We start from the raw sequence: 20,215 nt of genomic DNA on the forward strand, positions 1-20,215 counted from the left end.
ATAATGTAAAGACACAGTTATTATGTTAAGTAATACTACAAGTAGAATATCATTATATTAGTAATAATGTAAAGACACAGTTATTATGTTAAGTAATACTACAAGTAGAATATCATTATATTAGTAATAATGTAAAGACACAGTTATTATGTTAAGTAATACTACAAGTAGAATATCATTATATTAGTAATAATGTAAAGACACAGTTATTATGTTAAGTAATACTACAAGTAGAATATCATTATATTAGTAATAATGTAAAGACATAGTTATTATGTTAAGTAATACTACAAGTAGAATATCTATATTAGTAATAATGAGTAATACTACAAGTAGAATATCATTATATTAGTAATAATGTAAAGACACAGTTATTATGTTAAGTAATACTACAAGTAGAATATCATTATATTAGTAATAATGTAAAGCCACAGTTATTATGTTAAGTAATACTACAAGTAGAATATCATTATATTAGTAATAATGTAAAGACAAGTTATTATGTTAAGTAATACTACAAGTAGAATATCATTATATTAGTAATAATGTAAAGACACAGTTATTATGTTAAGTAATACTACAAGTAGAATATCATTATATTAGTAATAATGTAAAGACCACAGTTATTATGTTAAGTAATACTACAAGTAGAATATCATTATATTAGTAATAATGTAAAGACACAGTTATTATGTTAAGTAATACTACAAGTAGAATATCATTATATTAGTAATAATGTAAAGACACAGTTATTATGTTAAGTAATACTACAAGTAGAATATCATTATATTAGTAATAATGTAAAGAACACAGTTATTATGTTAAGTAATACTACAAGTAGAATATCATTATATTAGTAATAATGTAAAAGTTACACAGTTATTATGTTAAGTAATACTACAAGTAGAATATCATTATATTAGTAATAATGTAATAATGTAAAGACACAGTTATTATGTTAAGTAATACTACAAAGTAGAATATCATTATATTAGTAATAATGTAAAGACATAGTTATTATGTTAAGTAATACTACAAGTAGAATATCATTATATTAGTAATAATGTAAAAAGACACAGTTATTATGTTAAGTAATACTACAAGTAGAATATCATTATATTAGTAATAATGTAAAGACACAGTTATTATGTTAAGTAATACTACAAGTAGAATATCATTATATTAGTAATAATGTAAAGAACACAGTTATTATGTTAAGTAATACTACAAGTAGAATATCATTATATTAGTAATAATGTAAAGCCATAGTTATTATGTTAAGTAATACTACAAGTAGAATATCATTATATTAGTAATAATGTAAAGACATAGTTATTATGTTAAGTAATACTACAAGTAGAATATCATTATATTAGTAATAAGTAATAATGTATGTTAAGTACACAGTTATTATGTTAAGTAATACTACAAGTAGAATATCATTATATTAGTAATAATGTAAAGACACAGTTATTATGTTAAGTAATACTACAAGTAGAATATCATTATATTAGTAATAATGTAAAGACACAGTTATTATGTTAAGTAATACTACAAGTAGAATATCATTATATTAGTAATAATGTAAAAGCCACAGTTATTATGTTAAGTAATACTACAGTAGAATATCATTATATTAGTAATAATGTAAAGACACAGTTATTATGTTAAGTAATACTACAAGTAGAATATCATTATATTAGTAATAATGTAAAGACACAGTTATTATGTTAAGTAATACTACAAGTAGAATATCATTATATTAGTAATAATGTAAAGACACAGTTATTATGTTAAGTAATACTACAAGTAGAATATCATTATATTTGTAATAATGTAAAAGACACAGTTATTATGTTAAGTAATACTACAAGTAGAATATCATTATATTAGTAATAATGTAAAGACATAGTTATTATGTTAAGTAATACTACAAGTAGAATATCATTATATTAGTAATAATGTAAAGACACAGTTATTATGTTAAGTAATACTACAAGTAGAATATCATTATATTAGTAATAATGTAAAGACACAGTTATTATGTTAAGTAATACTACAAGTAGAATATCATTATATTAGTAATAATGTAAAGACACAGTTATTATGTTAAGTAATACTACAAGTAGAATATCATTATATTAGTAATAATGTAAAGACACAGTTATTATGTTAAGTAATACTACAAGTAGAATATCATTATATTAGTAATAATGTAAAGACACAGTTATTATGTTAAGTAATACTACAAGTAGAATATCATTATATTAGTAATAATGTAAAGACACAGTTATTATGTTAAGTAATACTACAAGTAGAATATCATTATATTAGTAATAATGTAAAGACACAGTTATTATGTTAAGTAATACTACAAGTAGAATATCATTATATTAGTAATAATGTAGTTAAGTTAAGTAATACTACATCATTATTATTATGTTAGTTATTATGTTAAGTAATACTACAAGTAGAATATCATTATATTAGTAATAATGTAAAGACACAGTTATTATGTTAAGTAATACTACAAGTAGAATATCATTATATTAGTAATAATGTAAAGACACAGTTATTATGTTAAGTAATACTACAAGTAGAATATCATTATATTAGTAATAATGTAAAGACATAGTTATTATGTTAAGTAATACTACAAGTAGAATATCATTATATTAGTAATAATGTAAAGACACAGTTATTATGTTAAGTAATACTACAAGTAGAATATCATTATATTAGTAATAATGTAAAGACACAGTTATTATGTTAAGTAATACTACAAGTAGAATATCATTATATTAGTAATAATGTAAAGACACAGTTAGTTATTATGTAAGTAATACTACAGAATATCATTATTAGTAATAATGTAAAGACACAGTTATTATGTTAAGTAATACTACAAGTAGAATATCATTATATTAGTAATAATGTAAAGACACAGTTATTATGTTAAGTAATACTACAAGTAGAATATCATTATATTAGTAATAATGTAAAGCCATAGTTATTATGTTAAGTAATACTACAAGTAGAATATCATTATATTAGTAATAATGTAAAGACACAGTTATTATGTTAAGTAATACTACAAGTAGAATATCATTATATTAGTAATAATGTAAAGACACAGTTATTATGTTAAGTAATACTACAAGTAGAATATCATTATATTAGTAATAATGTAAAGACACAGTTATTATGTTAAGTAATACTACAAGTAGAATATCATTATATTAGTAATAATGTAAAGACATAGTTATTATGTTAAGTAATACTACAAGTAGAATATCATTATATTAGTAATAATGTAAAGACACAGTTATTATGTTAAGTAATACTACAAGTAGAATATCATTATATTAGTAATAATGTAAAGACACAGTTATTATGTTAAGTAATACTACAAGTAGAATATCATTATATTAGTAATAATGTAAAGACACAGTTATTATGTTAAGTAATACTACAAGTAGAATATCATTATATTAGTAATAATGTAAAGCCATAGTTATTATGTTAAGTAATACTACAAGTAGAATATCATTATATTAGTAATAATGTAAAGAACACAGTTATTATGTTAAGTAATACTACAAGTAGAATATCATTATATTAGTAATAATGTAAAGATATAGTTATTATGTTAAGTAATACTACAAATAGAATATCATTATATTAGTAATAATGTAAAGACATAGTTATTATGTTAAGTAATACTACAAGTAGAATATCATTATATTAGTAATAATGTAATTAGTAATAACCATAGTTATTATGTTAAGTAATACTACAAGTAGAATATCATTATATTAGTAATAATGTAAAGACATAGTTATTATGTTAAGTAATACTACAAGTAGAATATCATTATATTAGTAATAATGTAAAGACACAGTTATTATGTTAAGTAATACTACAAGTAGAATATCATTATATTAGTAATAATGTAAAAAGACACAGTTATTATGTTAAGTAATACTACAAGTAGAATATCATTATATTAGTAATAATGTAAAGACATAGTTATTATGTTAAGTAATACTACAAGTAGAATATCATTATATTAGTAATAATGTAAAGACACAGTTATTATGTTAAGTAATACTACAAGTAGAATATCATTATATTAGTAATAATGTAAAGACACAGTTATTATGTTAAGTAATACTACAAGTAGAATATCATTATATTAGTAATAATGTAAAGACACAGTTATTATGTTAAGTAATACTACAAGTAGAATATCATTATATTAGTAATAATGTAAAAGACACAGTTATTATGTTAAGTAATACTACAAGTAGAATATCATTATATTAGTAATAATGTAAAGACACAGTTATTATGTTAAGTAATACTACAAGTAGAATATCATTATATTTAGTAATGTAAAGACACAGTTATTATGTTAAGTAATACTACAAGTAGAATATCATTATATTAGTAATAATGTAAAGACACAGTTATTATGTTAAGTAATACTACAAGTAGAATATCATTATATTAGTAATAATGTAAAGCCACAGTTATTATATTAAGTAATACTACAAGTAGAATATCATTATATTAGTAATAATGTAAAGACACAGTTATTATGTTAAGTAATACTACAAGTAGAATATCATTATATTAGTAATAATGTAAAGACACAGTTATTATGTTAAGTAATACTACAAGTAGAATATCATTATATTTGTAATAATGTAAAAACACAGTTATTATGTTAAGTAATACTACAAGTAGAATATCATTATATTAGTAATAATGTAAAAACCACAGTTATTATGTTAAGTAATACTACAAGTAGAATATCATTATATTAGTAATAATGTAAAGACACAGTTATTATGTTAAGTAATACTACAAGTAGAATATCATTATATTAGTAATAATGTAAAGTAATACTACAAGTAGAATACAGTTATTATGTTAAGTAATACTACAAGTAGAATATCATTATATTAGTAATAATGTAAAGACACAGTTATTATGTTAAGTAATACTACAAGTAGAATATCATTATATTAGTAATAATGTCAGTTATTATGTTAAGTAATACTACAAGTAGAATATCATTATATTAGTAATAATGTAAAGACATAGTTATTATGTTAAGTAATACTACAAGTAGAATATCATTATATTAGTAATAATGTAAAGACACAGTTATTATGTTAAGTAATACTACAAGTAGAATATCATTATATTAGTAATAATGTAAAGACACAGTTATTATGTTAAGTAATAGTACAAGTAGAATATCATTATATTAGTAATAATGTAAAGCCATAGTTATTATGTTAAGTAATACTACAAGTAGAATATCATTATATTAGTAATAATGTAAAGAACACAGTTATTATGTTAAGTAATACTACAAGTAGAATATCATTATATTAGTAATAATGTAAAAGACACAGTTATTATGTTAAGTAATACTACAAGTAGAATATCATTATATTAGTAATAATGTAAAGAACACAGTTATTATGTTAAGTAATACTACAAGTAGAATATCATTATATTAGTAATAATGTAAAGACACAGTTATTATGTTAAGTAATACTACAAGTAGAATATCATTATATTAGTAATAATGTAAAGACACAGTTATTATGTTAAGTAATACTACAAGTAGAATATCATTATATTAGTAATAATGTAAAGACATAGTTATTATGTTAAGTAATACTACAAGTAGAATATCATTATATTAGTAATAATGTAAAACACAGTTATTATGTTAAGTAATACTACAAGTAGAATATCATTATATTAGTAATAATGTAAAGACACAGTTATTATGTTAAGTAATACTACAAGTAGAATATCATTATATTAGTAATAATGTAAAGACACAGTTATTATGTTAAGTAATACTACAAGTAGAATATCATTATATTAGTAATAATGTAAAGACACAGTTATTATGTTAAGTAATACTACAAGTAGAATATCATTATATTAGTAATAATGTAAAGACACAGTTATTATGTTAAGTAATACTACAAGTAGAATATCATTATATTAGTAATAATGTAAAGACACAGTTATTATGTTAAGTAATACTACAAGTAGAATATCATTATATTAGTAATAATGTAAAGAACACAGTTATTATGTTAAGTAATACTACAAGTAGAATATCATTATATTAGTAATAATGTAAAGACACAGTTATTATGTTAAGTAATACTACAAGTAGAATATCATTATATTAGTAATAATGTAAAAAGACACAGTTATTATGTTAAGTAATACTACAAGTAGAATATCATTATATTAGTAATAATGTAAAACACAGTTATTATGTTAAGTAATACTACAAGTAGAATATCATTATATTAGTAATAATGTAAAGACACAGTTATTATGTTAAGTAATACTACAAGTAGAATATCATTATATTAGTAATAATGTAAAGCCACAGTTATTATGTTAAGTAATACTACAAGTAGAATATCATTATATTAGTAATAATGTAAAGAACACAGTTATTATGTTAAGTAATACTACAAGTAGAATATCATTATATTAGTAATAATGTAAAGACACAGTTATTATGTTAAGTAATACTACAAGTAGAATATCATTATATTAGTAATAATGTAAAGACACAGTTATTATGTTAAGTAATACTACAAGTAGAATATCATTATATTAGTAATAATGTAAAGCCACAGTTATTATGTTAAGTAATACTACAAGTAGAATATCATTATATTAGTAATAATGTAAAGACACAGTTATTATGTTAAGTAATACTACAAGTAGAATATCATTATATTAGTAATAATGTAAAGACACAGTTATTATGTTAAGTAATACTACAAGTAGAATATCATTATATTAGTAATAATGTAAAGACATAGTTATTATGTTAAGTAATACTACAAGTAGAATATCATTATATTAGTAATAATGTAAAGACACAGTTATTATGTTAAGTAATACTACAAGTAGAATATCATTATATTAGTAATAATGTAAAGACACAGTTATTATGTTAAGTAATACTACAAGTAGAATATCATTATATTAGTAATAATGTAAAGAACACAGTTATTATGTTAAGTAATACTACAAGTAGAATATCATTATATTAGTAATAATGTAAAGAACACAGTTATTATGTTAAGTAATACTACAAGTAGAATATCATTATATTAGTAATAATGTAAAGACACAGTTATTATGTTAAGTAATACTACAAGTAGAATATCATTATATTAGTAATAATGTAAAGACACAGTTATTATGTTAAGTAATACTACAAGTAGAATATCATTATATTAGTAATAATGTAAAAGACACAGTTATTATGTTAAGTAATACTACAAGTAGAATATCATTATATTAGTAATAATGTAAAGCCATAGTTATTATGTTAAGTAATACTACAAGTAGAATATCATTATATTAGTAATAATGTAAAGACACAGTTATTATGTTAAGTAATACTACAAGTAGAATATCATTATATTAGTAATAATGTAAAGACACAGTTATTATGTTAAGTAATACTACAAGTAGAATATCATTATATTAGTAATAATGTAATAATGTAAAGACACAGTTATTATGTTAAGTAATACTACAAGTAGAATATCATTATATTAGTAATAATGTAAAGAACACAGTTATTATGTTAAGTAATACTACAAGTAGAATATCATTATATTAGTAATAATGTAAAGACACAGTTATTATGTTAAGTAATACTACAAGTAGAATATCATTATATTAGTAATAATGTAAAGACACAGTTATTATGTTAAGTAATACTACAAGTAGAATATCATTATATTAGTAATAATGTAAAGACACAGTTATTATGTTAAGTAATACTACAAGTACAATATCATTATATTAGTAATAATGTAAAAACACAGTTATTATGTTAAGTAATACTACAAGTAGAATATCATTATATTAGTAATAATGTAAAGACACAGTTATTATGTTAAGTAATACTACAAGTAGAATATCATTATATTAGTAATAATGTAAAGACACAGTTATTATGTTAAGTAATACTACAAGTAGAATATCATTATATTAGTAATAATGTAAAGACACAGTTATTATGTTAAGTAATACTACAAGTAGAATATCATTATATTAGTAATAATGTAAAGACACAGTTATTATGTTAAGTAATACTACAAGTAGAATATCATTATATTAGTAATAATGTAAAGACACAGTTATTATGTTAAGTAATACTACAAGTAGAATATCATTATATTAGTAATAATGTAAAGACACAGTTATTATGTTAAGTAATACTACAAGTAGAATATCATTATATTAGTAATAATGTAAAGACACAGTTATTATGTTAAGTAATACTACAAGTAGAATATCATTATATTAGTAATAATGTAAAGCCACAGTTATTATGTTAAGTAATACTACAAGTAGAATATCATTATATTAGTAATAATGTAAAGACACAGTTATTATGTTAAGTAATACTACAAGTAGAATATCATTATATTAGTAATAATGTAAAGACACAGTTATTATGTTAAGTAATACTACAAGTAGAATATCATTATATTAGTAATAATGTAAAGACACAGTTATTATGTTAAGTAATACTACAAGTAGAATATCATTATATTAGTAATAATGTAAAGACACAGTTATTATGTTAAGTAATACTACAAGTAGAATATCATTATATTAGTAATAATGTAAAGACACAGTTATTATGTTAAGTAATACTACAAGTAGAATATCATTATATTAGTAATAATGTAAAGACATAGTTATTATGTTAAGTAATACTACAAGTAGAATATCATTATATTAGTAATAATGTAAAGCCATAGTTATTATGTTAAGTAATACTACAAGTAGAATATCATTATATTAGTAATAATGTAAAGACACAGTTATTATGTTAAGTAATACTACAAGTAGAATATCATTATATTAGTAATAATGTAAAGACACAGTTATTATGTTAAGTAATACTACAAGTAGAATATCATTATATTAGTAATAATGTAAAGACACAGTTATTATGTTAAGTAATACTACAAGTAGAATATCATTATATTAGTAATAATGTAAAGACACAGTTATTATGTTAAGTAATACTACAAGTAGAATATCATTATATTAGTAATAATGTAAAGAACACAGTTATTATGTTAAGTAATACTACAAGTAGAATATCATTATATTAGTAATAATGTAAAGACACAGTTATTATGTTAAGTAATACTACAAGTAGAATATCATTATATTAGTAATAATGTAAAGACACAGTTATTATGTTAAGTAATACTACAAGTAGAATATCATTATATTAGTAATAATGTAAAGACACAGTTATTATGTTAAGTAATACTACAAGTAGAATATCATTATATTTGTAATAATGTAAAACACAGTTATTATGTTAAGTAATACTACAAGTAGAATATCATTATATGTTAAGTAATACTACAAGTAGAATATCATTATATTAGTAATAATGTAAAGACACAGTTATTATGTTAAGTAATACTACAAGTAGAATATCATTATATTAGTAATAATGTAAAGACACAGTTATTATTATGTTAAGTAATACTACAAGTAGAATATCATTATATTAGTAATAATGTGTAGTTATTATGTTAAGTAATACTACAAGTAGAATATCATTATATTGTAATAATGTAAAGACAAGTTATTATTTTAAGTAATACTACAAGTAGAATATCATTATATTAGTAATAATGTAAAGACACAGTTATTATGTTAAGTAATACTACAAGTAGAATATCATTATATTAGTAATAATGTAAAGCCATAGTTATTATGTTAAGTAATACTAGAATAAGTAGAATATCATGTTATTATGTTAAGTAATACTAAAAGTAGAATATCATTATATTAGTAATAATGTAAGAACACATTTATTATGTTAAGTAATACTACAAGTAGAATATCATTATATTAATAATAATGTAAAGCCATAGTTATTATGTTAAGTAATACTACAAGTAGAATATCATTATATTATAATGTAGTAATAATGTAAAGACACAGTTATTATGTTAAGTAATACTACAAGTAGAATATCATTATATTAGTAATAATGTAAAAAACACAGTTATTATGTTAAGTAATACTACAAGTAGAATATCATTATATTAGTAATAATGTAAAAACACAGTTATTATGTTAAGTAATACTACAAGTAGAATATCATTATATTAGTAATAATGTAAAGCCACACAGTTATTATGTTAAGTAATACTACAAGTAGAATATCATTATATTAGTAATAATGTAAAGACACAGTTATTATGTTAAGTAATACTACAAGTAGAATATCATTATATTAGTAATAATGTAAAGACACAGTTATTATGTTAAGTAATACTACAAGTAGAATATCATTATATTAGTAATAATGTAAAGACACAGTTATTATGTTAAGTAATACTACAAGTAGAATATCATTATATTAGTAATAATGTAAAGACACAGTTATTATGTTAAGTAATACTACAAGTAGAATATCATTATATTAGTAATAATGTAAAGACACAGTTATTATGTTAAGTAATACTACAAGTAGAATATCATTATATTAGTAATAATGTAAGGACACATTTATTATGTTAAGTAATACTACAAGTAGAATATCATTATATTAGTAATAATGTAAAGAAGTAGTTATTATGTTAAGTAATACTACAAGTAGAATATCATTATATTAGTAATAATGTAAAGACACAGTTATTATGTTAAGTAATACTACAAGTAGAATATCATTATATTAGTAATAATGTAAAGACACAGTTATTATGTTAAGTAATACTACAAGTAGAATATCATTATATTAGTAATAATGTAAAGAACACAGTTATTATGTTAAGTAATACTACAAGTAGAATATCATTATATTAGTAATAATGTAAAGCCATAGTTATTATGTTAAGTAATACTACAAGTAGAATATCATTATATTAGTAATAATGTAAAGACATAGTTATTATGTTAAGTAATACTACAAGTAGAATATCATTATATTAGTAATAATGTAAAGACACAGTTATTATGTTAAGTAATACTACAAGTAGAATATCATTATATTAGTAATAATGTAAAGCCATAGTTATTATGTTAAGTAATACTACAAGTAGAATATCATTATATTAGTAATAATGTAAAGACACAGTTATTATGTTAAGTAATACTACAAGTAGAATATCATTATATTAGTAATAATGTAAAGACACAGTTATTATGTTAAGTAATACTACAAGTAGAATATCATTATATTAGTAATAATGTAAAGACACAGTTATTATGTTAAGTAATACTACAAGTAGAATATCATTATATTAGTAATAATGTAAAGACACAGTTATTATGTTAAGTAATACTACAAGTAGAATATCATTATATTAGTAATAATGTAAAGACACAGTTATTATGTTAAGTAATACTACAAGTAGAATATCATTATATTAGTAATAATGTAAAGACACAGTTATTATGTTAAGTAATACTACAAGTAGAATATCATTATATTAGTAATAATGTAAAGACACAGTTATTATGTTAAGTAATACTACAAGTAGAATATCATTATATTAGTAATAATGTAAAGACACAGTTATTATGTTAAGTAATACTACAAGTAGAATATCATTATATTAGTAATAATGTAAAAACACATAGTTATTATGTTAAGTAATACTACAAGTAGAATATCATTATATTAGTAATAATGTAAAACCATAGTTATTATGTTAAGTAATACTACAAGTAGAATATCATTATATTAGTAATAATGTAAAGACACAGTTATTATGTTAAGTAATACTACAAGTAGAATATCATTATATTAGTAATAATGTAAAAGACATAGTTATTATGTTAAGTAATACTACAAGTAGAATATCATTATATTAGTAATAATGTAAAGCCATAGTTATTATGTTAAGTAATACTACAAGTAGAATATCATTATATTAGTAATAATGTAAAGACATAGTTATTATGTTAAGTAATACTACAAGTAGAATATCATTATATTAGTAATAATGTAAAGACACAGTTATTATGTTAAGTAATACTACAAGTAGAATATCATTATATTAGTAATAATGTAAAGACACAGTTATTATGTTAAGTAATACTACAAGTAGAATATCATTATATTAGTAATAATGTAAAAGACACAGTTATTATGTTAAGTAATACTACAAGTAGAATATCATTATATTAGTAATAATGTAAAGACACAGTTATTATGTTAAGTAATACTACAAGTAGAATATCATTATATTAGTAATAATGTAAAGACACAGTTATTATGTTAAGTAATACTACAAGTAGAATATCATTATATTAGTAATAATGTAAAAGACACAGTTATTATGTTAAGTAATACTACAAGTAGAATATCATTATATTAGTAATAATGTAAAGACACAGTTATTATGTTAAGTAATACTACAAGTAGAATATCATTATATTAGTAATAATGTAAAACACATAGTTATTATGTTAAGTAATACTACAAGTAGAATATCATTATATTAGTAATAATGTAAAACATAGTTATTATGTTAAGTAATACTACAAGTAGAATATCATTATATTAGTAATAATGTAAAACACAGTTATTATGTTAAGTAATACTACAAGTAGAATATCATTATATTAGTAATAATGTAAAGACACAGTTATTATGTTAAGTAATACTACAAGTAGAATATCATTATATTAGTAATAATGTAAAGACACAGTTATTATGTTAAGTAATACTACAAGTAGAATATCATTATATTAGTAATAATGTAAAGACACAGTTATTATGTTAAGTAATACTACAAGTAGAATATCATTATATTAGTAATAATGTAAAGACACAGTTATTATGTTAAGTAATACTACAAGTAGAATATCATTATATTAGTAATAATGTAAAGACACAGTTATTATGTTAAGTAATACTACAAGTAGAATATCATTATATTAGTAATAATGTAAAGACACAGTTATTATGTTAAGTAATACTACAAGTAGAATATCATTATATTAGTAATAATGTAAAGCCATAGTTATTATGTTAAGTAATACTACAAGTAGAATATCATTATATTAGTAATAATGTAAGAACACAGTTATTATGTTAAGTAATACTACAAGTAGAATATCATTATATTAGTAATAATGTAAAGACACAGTTATTATGTTAAGTAATACTACAAGTAGAATATCATTATATTAGTAATAATGTAAAGACACAGTTATTATGTTAAGTAATACTACAAGTAGAATATCATTATATTAGTAATAATGTAAAGACACAGTTATTATGTTAAGTAATACTACAAGTAGAATATCATTATATTAGTAATAATGTAAAACCACAGTTATTATGTTAAGTAATACTACAAGTAGAATATCATTATATTAGTAATAATGTAAAGACACAGTTATTATGTTAAGTAATACTACAAGTAGAATATCATTATATTAGTAATAATGTAAAGACACAGTTATTATGTTAAGTAATACTACAAGTAGAATATCATTATATTAGTAATAATGTAAGAACACATTTATTATGTTAAGTAATACTACAAGTAGAATATCATTATATTAGTAATAATGTAAAGACACAGTTATTATGTTAAGTAATACTACAAGTAGAATATCATTATATTAGTAATAATGTAAAGACACAGTTATTATGTTAAGTAATACTACAAGTACAATATCATTATATTAGTAATAATGTAAAAACACAGTTATTATGTTAAGTAATACTACAAGTAGAATATCATTATATTGGTAATAATGTAAAGACACAGTTATTATGTTTAAGTAATACTACAAGTAGAATATCATTATATTAGTAATAATGTAAAGACACAGTTATTATGTTAAGTAATACTACAAGTAGAATATCATTATATTAGTAATAATGTAAAGACACAGTTATTATGTTAAGTAATACTACAAGTAGAATATCATTATATTAGTAATAATGTAAAGACATAGTTATTATGTTAAGTAATACTACAAGTAGAATATCATTATATTAGTAATAATGTAAAGACACAGTTATTATGTTAAGTAATACTACAAGTAGAATATCATTATATTAGTAATAATGTAAAGACACAGTTATTATGTTAAGTAATACTACAAGTAGAATATCATTATATTAGTAATAATGTAAAGACATAGTTATTATGTTAAGTAATACTACAAGTAGAATATCATTATATTAGTAATAATGTAAAGACACAGTTATTATGTTAAGTAATACTACAAGTAGAATATCATTATATTAGTAATAATGTAAAGACACAGTTATTATGTTAAGTAATACTACAAGTAGAATATCATTATATTAGTAATAATGTAAAGACATAGTTATTATGTTAAGTAATACTACAAGTAGAATATCATTATATTAGTAATAATGTAAAAGCCACAGTTATTATGTTAAGTAATACTACAAGTAGAATATCATTATATTAGTAATAATGTAAAGACACAGTTATTATGTTAAGTAATACTACAAGTAGAATATCATTATATTAGTAATAATGTAAAGCCACAGTTATTATGTTAAGTAATACTACAAGTAGAATATCATTATATTAGTAATAATGTAAAGACATAGTTATTATGTTAAGTAATACTACAAGTAGAATATCATTATATTAGTAATAATGTAAAGCCACAGTTATTATGTTAAGTAATACTACAAGTAGAATATCATTATATTAGTAATAATGTAAGACACAGTTATTATGTTAAGTAATACTACAAGTAGAATATCATTATATTAGTAATAATGTAAAGACATAGTTATTATGTTAAGTAATACTACAAGTAGAATATCATTATATTAGTAATAATGTAAAGACACAGTTATTATGTTAAGTAATACTACAAGTAGAATATCATTATATTAGTAATAATGTAAATTAGTAACATGTTATTATGTTATGTTAAGTAATACTAAAAGTAGAATATCATTATATTAGTAATAATGTAAGAACACATTTATTATGTTAAGTAATACTACAAGTAGAATATCATTATATTAGTAATAATGTAAAGCCATAGTTATTATGTTAAGTAATACTACAAGTAGAATATCATTATATTAGTAATAATGTAAAGACACAGTTATTATGTTAAGTAATACTACAAGTAGAATATCATTATATTAGTAATAATGTAAAGACACAGTTATTATGTTAAGTAATACTACAAGTAGAATATCATTATATTAGTAATAATGTAAAGACACAGTTATTATGTTAAGTAATACTACAAGTAGAATATCATTATATTAGTAATAATGTAAAGACACAGTTATTATGTTAAGTAATACTACAAGTAGAATATCATTATATTAGTAATAATGTAAAGACACAGTTATAATGTTAAGTAATACTACAAGTACAATATCATTATATTAGTAATAATGTAAAAACACAGTTATTATGTTAAGTAATACTACAAGTAGAATATCATTATATTGGTAATAATGTAAAGACACAGTTATTATGTTAAGTAATACTACAAGTAGAATATCATTATATTAGTAATAATGTAAAGCCATAGTTATTATGTTAAGTAATACTACAAGTAGAATATCATTATATTAGTAATAATGTAAAGCCATAGTTATTATGTTAAGTAATACTACAAGTAGAATATCATTATATTAGTAATAATGTAAAGCCACAGTTATTATATTAAGTAATACTACAAGTAGAATATCATTATATTAGTAATAATGTAAAGACACAGTTATTATGTTAAGGAATACTACAAGTAGAATGTCATGATATTAGTAATAATGTAAAGCCACAGTTATTATGTTAAGTAATACTACAAGTAGAATATCATTATATTAGTAATAATGTAAAGACACAGTTATTATGTTAAGTAATACTACAAGTAGAATATCATTATATTAGTAATAATGTAAAGACACAGTTATTATGTTAAGTAATACTACAAGTAGAATATCATTATATTAGTAATAATGTAAAGAACACAGTTATTATGTTAAGTAATACTACAAGTAGAATATCATTATATTAGTAATAATGTAAAGACACAGTTATTATGTTAAGTAATACTACAAGTAGAATATCATTATATTAGTAATAATGTAAAGACACAGTTATTATGTTAAGTAATACTACAAGTAGAATATCATTATATTAGTAATAATGTAAAGCCATAGTTATTATGTTAAGTAATACTACAAGTAGAATATCATTATATTAGTAATAATGTAAAGACATAGTTATTATGTTAAGTAATACTACAAGTAGAATATCATTATATTAGTAATAATGTAAAGACACAGTTATTATGTTAAGTAATACTACAAGTAGAATATCATTATATTAGTAATAATGTAAAGACACAGTTATTATGTTAAGTAATACTACAAGTAGAATATCATTATATTAGTAATAATGTAAAGACACAGTTATTATGTTAAGTAATACTACAAGTAGAATATCATTATATTAGTAATAATGTTAAGACACAGTTATTATGTTAAGTAATACTACAAGTAGAATATCATTATATTAGTAATAATGTAAAGCCATAGTTATTATGTTAAGTAATACTACAAGTAGAATATCATTATATTAGTAATAATGTAAAGACACAGTTATTATGTTAAGTAATACTACAAGTAGAATATCATTATATTAGTAATAATGTAAAGACACAGTTATTATGTTAAGTAATACTACAAGTAGAATATCATTATATTAGTAATAATGTAAAGACATAGTTATTATGTTAAGTAATACTACAAGTAGAATATCATTATATTAGTAATAATGTAAAGACACAGTTATTATGTTAAGTAATACTACAAGTAGAATATCATTATATTAGTAATAATGTAAAGACACAGTTATTATGTTAAGTAATACTACAAGTAGAATATCATTATATTAGTAATAATGTAAAGACACAGTTATTATGTTAAGTAATACTACAAGTAGAATATCATTATATTAGTAATAATGTAAAGACACAGTTATTATGTTAAGTAATACTACAAGTAGAATATCATTATATTAGTAATAATGTAAAGACACAGTTATTATGTTAAGTAATACTACAAGTAGAATATCATTATATTAGTAATAATGTAAAGACACAGTTATTATGTTAAGTAATACTACAAGTAGAATATCATTATATTAGTAATAATGTAAAGACACAGTTATTATGTTAAGTAATACTACAAGTAGAATATCATTATATTAGTAATAATGTAAAGAACACAGTTATTATGTTAAGTAATACTACAAGTAGAATATCATTATATTAGTAATAATGTAAAGAACACAGTTATTATGTTAAGTAATACTACAAGTAGAATATCATTATATTAGTAATAATGTAAAGACACAGTTATTATGTTAAGTAATACTACAAGTAGAATATCATTATATTAGTAATAATGTAAAGAACACAGTTATTATGTTAAGTAATACTACAAGTAGAATATCATTATATTAGTAATAATGTAAAGACACAGTTATTATGTTAAGTAATACTACAAGTAGAATATCATTATATTAGTAATAATGTAAAGACACAGTTATTATGTTAAGTAATACTACAAGTAGAATATCATTATATTAGTAATAATGTAAAGACACAGTTATTATGTTAAGTAATACTACAAGTAGAATATCATTATATTAGTAATAATGTAAAGACACAGTTATTATGTTAAGTAATACTACAAGTAGAATATCATTATATTAGTAATAATGTAAAGCCACAGTTATTATGTTAAGTAATACTACAAGTAGAATATCATTATATTAGTAATAATGTAAAGCCACAGTTATTATGTTAAGTAATACTACAAGTAGAATATCATTATATTAGTAATAATGTAAAGCCATAGTTATTATGTTAAGTAATACTACAAGTAGAATATCATTATATTAGTAATAATGTAAAGACACAGTTATTATGTTAAGTAATACTACAAGTAGAATATCATTATATTAGTAATAATGTAAAGACACAGTTATTATGTTAAGTAATACTACAAGTAGAATATCATTATATTAGTAATAATGTAAAAACATAGTTATTATGTTAAGTAATACTACAAGTAGAATATCATTATATTAGTAATAATGTAAAGCCATAGTTATTATGTTAAGTAATACTACAAGTAGAATATCATTATATTAGTAATAATGTAAAGCCATAGTTATTATGTTAAGTAATACTACAAGTAGAATATCATTATATTAGTAATAATGTAAAGACACAGTTATTATGTTAAGTAATACTACAAGTAGAATATCATTATATTAGTAATAATGTAAAGCCACAGTTATTATGTTAAGTAATACTACAAGTAGAATATCATTATATTAGTAATAATGTAAAGCCATAGTTATTATGTTAAGTAATACTACAAGTAGAATATCATTATATTAGTAATAATGTAAAGCCATAGTTATTATGTTAAGTAATACTACAAGTAGAATATCATTATATTAGTAATAATGTAAAGACACAGTTATTATGTTAAGTAATACTACAAGTAGAATATCATTATATTAGTAATAATGTAAAGCCATAGTTATTATGTTAAGTAATACTACAAGTAGAATATCATTATATTAGTAATAATGTAAAAACATAGTTATTATGTTAAGTAATACTACAAGTAGAATATCATTATATTAGTAATAATGTAAAAACACAGTTATTATGTTAAGTAATACTACAAGTAGAATATCATTATATTAGTAATAATGTAAAGCCACAGTTATTATGTTAAGTAATACTACAAGTAGAATATCATTATATTAGTAATAATGTAAAAACACATTTATTATGTTAAGTAATACTACAAGTAGAATATCATTATATTAGTAATAATGTAAAGCCATAGTTATTATGTTAAGTAATACTACAAGTAGAATATCATTATATTAGTAATAATGTAAAGCCATAGTTATTATGTTAAGTAATACTACAAGTAGAATATCATTATATTAGTAATAATGTAAAGACACAGTTATTATGTTAAGTAATACTACAAGTAGAATATCATTATATTAGTAATAATGTAAAGACACAGTTATTATGTTAAGTAATACTACAAGTAGAATATCATTATATTAGTAATAATGTAAAGACACAGTTATTATGTTAAGTAATACTACAAGTAGAATATCATTATATTAGTAATAATGTAAAGACACAGTTATTATGTTAAGTAATACTACAAGTAGAATATCATTATATTAGTAATAATGTAAAAGACACAGTTATTATGTTAAGTAATACTACAAGTAGAATATCATTATATTAGTAATAATGTAAAGACACAGTTATTATGTTAAGTAATACTACAAGTAGAATATCATTATATTAGTAATAATGTAAAGACACAGTTATTATGTTAAGTAATACTACAAGTAGAATATCATTATATTAGTAATAATGTAAAAACACAGTTATTATGTTAAGTAATACTACAAGTAGAATATCATTATATTAGTAATAATGTAAAGACACAGTTATTATGTTAAGTAATACTACAAGTAGAATATCATTATATTAGTAATAATGTAAAGACACAGTTATTATGTTAAGTAATACTACAAGTAGAATATCATTATATTAGTAATAATGTAAAAACACAGTTATTATGTTAAGTAATACTACAAGTAGAATATCATTATATTAGTAATAATGTTAAGACACAGTTATTATGTTAAGTAATACTACAAGTAGAATATCATTATATTAGTAATAATGTAAAGACATAGTTATTATGTTAAGTAATACTACAAGTAGAATATCATTATATTAGTAATAATGTAAAGAACACAGTTATTATGTTAAGTAATACTACAAGTAGAATATCATTATATTAGTAATAATGTAAAGACACAGTTATTATGTTAAGTAATACTACAAGTAGAATATCATTATATTAGTAATAATGTAAAAGACACAGTTATTATGTTAAGTAATACTACAAGTAGAATATCATTATATTAGTAATAATGTAAAGACACAGTTATTATGTTAAGTAATACTACAAAGTAGAATATCATTATATTAGTAATAATGTAAAGCCATAGTTATTATGTTAAGTAATACTACAAGTAGAATATCATTATATTAGTAATAATGTAAA

The sequence above is a fragment of the Tachypleus tridentatus genome, unplaced genomic scaffold (assembly GCF_004210375.1).
Source record: "Tachypleus tridentatus isolate NWPU-2018 unplaced genomic scaffold, ASM421037v1 Hic_cluster_1, whole genome shotgun sequence".
NCBI lineage: Eukaryota > Metazoa > Arthropoda > Merostomata > Xiphosura > Limulidae > Tachypleus > Tachypleus tridentatus.